The sequence below is a fragment of the Ambystoma mexicanum genome, chromosome 10 (genome assembly GCF_040938575.1).
Source record: "Ambystoma mexicanum isolate Mex_15411 chromosome 10, UKY_AmexF1_1, whole genome shotgun sequence".
In the NCBI taxonomy this organism is placed as follows: domain Eukaryota; kingdom Metazoa; phylum Chordata; class Amphibia; order Caudata; family Ambystomatidae; genus Ambystoma; species Ambystoma mexicanum.
Window position 1 is genome coordinate 1,172,654,964 of NC_090932.1, and position 3,112 is coordinate 1,172,658,075.

The window sequence follows — 3,112 nt, forward strand, 5'->3', positions numbered from 1 at the left end:
CACGTGAAAATGGTCCTCGAAAGATTGCGTCAACACAAACTTTTCGCTAAGTTGGAAAAATGTGTTTTCAACGTGACTGAAGTTGAATTCTTGGGATTCATATTATCACCTGGCGGAGTGCGTATGGATTCAAAGAAGGTCGATGCAGTTCTCAAATGGCCATCACCATCCTCCGTAAAAGGTGTGCAAAGCATGTTAGGCTTCGCTAACTTTTACCGCAGGTTTATCCCCGAATTCTCTCGAATAGTCCAGCCCATCACTGCCTTGTTAAAGAAAAACAAACGTTTTGAATGGTCTACCGAGGCGGAACAAGCTTTCCAGGATTTGAAGACTAAATATATCTCTGCACCAATCTTAAAACACCCTCGCCCCGAACTCCCCTACATCGTGGAAACTGATGCTTCAAGCCTTGCCATGGGGGCAGTTCTATCACAAAAGGACTCGGTAACCAATCAGTTTCATCCCGTGGCATTTTGGTCCCGCAAATTCTCGCCTCCTGAAATCAATTACACGATTACTGACAAGGAACTTCTGGCTATCAAGTCTGCCTTTAAGGCTTGGCGGCATTATCTGCTGGGGGCCCGACACACTGTTACTGTGATTACGGATCACCGAAACCTGCAATATTTGAAAACCGCAAAAGCCCAATCCTCTAGACAACTCCGTTGGGCATTATTCTTTGCCGAGTTTGACTTCATAATTACCTATCGACCTGGTACAAAGAACGGTAAAGCTGATGCCCTTTCTCGGATGGGAGTGGAAGAACACTTGATCAACCCTAAACCTGTACCAATCATTCCCGAACAAAGAATTCTGGGTGTAATCGCCACAGAATCCATAGAGGAAGTTAAGGATAAAGCCAGGCAACTTGTAACTCCAGCAGACATACAGAATTGGCATCTGCAGGGAAAGGACTTTGCAGTAAAGGACAACTTATTGTATTTCCAAGAACGATTATACCTACCCAGCACAGATTTACAGAAAAAAGTAATCTCTTGTTATCACGATTCTTTAATGGAAGGACATCCCGGTATGGCCAAGACCTCAGAAAAGATCAAGCGCTACTTCTGGTGGCCGTCTTGGAAAAAAGATATCAGAGACTTTATAATGTCCTGTGGAGTATGCGCCCAAAACAAGAGTCAAAAGGAAAGACCAGCAGGCCTCTTACGCACTATTGACATCCCACCTCGCCCTTGGCATACGCTTTCTATGGACTTCATCACCGATCTACCTCCATGCTCCGGATACAATACGATTCTAGTAATCGTGGACTTATTCTCCAAGATGGCGCATTTCATTCCGCTCAAAGGCTTGCCAACAGCAGCAACTCTGGCCCGAGAATTTCTCGAAAACATCGTCCGACTGCACGGTTTTCCTTCGGTTCTAATTTCGGATCGAGGTAGTCAATTTATTTCTCATTTTTGGCAAAGTTGCTGTCGGTCGGCTCAAATTGATGTGAGACTATCGACCAGTCACCACCCTCAGACCGACGGACAAACCGAGAGGACCAATCAAACTCTGGAACAGTATTTACGCTGCATGCTGCAACAAACTGAAAAAACTTGGAAAGACATCCTTTGGATAGCCGAATATGCCTACAATAACTCTGTCCATTCGGGAACTGGGAAAACCCTGTTTTTTCTTTTGTACGGCAGTCACCCTCGAACCTCGGAGTTGGATCCCCTCCAAGATCTTGAAACACCAGCAGTAGACTACCTGCATTCTACAATCACCCAAGCCTTTAAGGAAGCTGTTTCTCACCTTCAAAGGGCTAAAGAACAATACAAGAAAGGAGCAGATCAACATCGGAAGGAAGCCCCTCAATATCAAGTAGGGGATCAAGTCTGGTTATCCACCAAATATCTACCTCTAAAAGGGCCACGCACATTCAACCCAAGATACCTTGGTCCCTATTCCATCACTACCATAGTAAACCCAGTAGCGGTCAAGTTGGACTTGCCCCCGCACATGAAGATACATCCGGTCTTCCACGTCTCTCTATTAAAACCCGTGCAACCTCAAACCCGACTAACTAAATCTCCAAAACCTATCCTAGTTGATGGAGAACTCGAGTTTGAAGTCAAAAGCATTCTGGACTCCAAGATCTCCAAATCTAAACTATTTTACCTAATTGACTGGAAAGGCTACGGCCCCCAAGAGAGATCCTGGGAACCTGCTGAATATGTCCACGCTCCTCGCCTAATCAAAAGATTTCACCGAACATTTCCTGACAAGCCAAAACCCCCGGAAAAGCCCGGTTTGGGAGGGGCCTTGAGGGGGGGTACTGTCATGATCTCTGCTTCCAAAAGGTCAGGGTTTTCCCAACTCCCTTGGAAGCAGATCCATAACCCAGGTTCCGAGTGCCAACCAGTCCCAATTGGGACCTTTTGGACCCAGTCCTGGCGCCAGTGGCACCAGGCTCATAAATATGCCCAATCCCAGCGCTGGAAGCGCTGGGCTCATAATGCTTGGGTGGACTTACCTGCAGCAGACCATGCTGCTTACTTGCCTGCCAGTTGAGCCTCTGATCCTCTTCTGTTTGGAACTACTTTTCCTGTTGGGTGGGGCAGGAGCCACACCCTAAATTCAGAACACTAGAACTCTTCTGGAAAGCAGGAACTCTTTTCTTACCTAGGCGTGGCTGTGGAAGGAGACACCTAAGCACTACAGGAGGCTATTTAAACCACACCCGATGGATGAATCCTGCTTTGCGTTATTCTGCATCCTCTGCAGCAGAACGCTCATCGTGTCTTCTGCATCTGATCCTGGGCCTAAGGAAAAAGGCTTACCATCCTGAATCCAGTCTTCAGCAACACCTATAAAGACAAGAAAGAATAGGTTAGCATTACGGTCTTCAGTGACAGCTCTTCACTTACCTGGTCCATCGGCTGTCACCAACGCCTCGCGCTGCATTCCGGCATCTGAAAGACAAAGGCTTACCTACTCTTCGTGCGCTCCGGAGGTCTTCACACTGCATTCCGGCATCTGAAAGACAAAAGCTTACCAACTCTTCGCACGCTCCGGAGGCCTTCGGCGCTGCATCCCGCATCTGAAAGACAAAACAAGGTGCGTTTAAAGACATTGGGGAACTTTAATACTCACGTGCCATTAC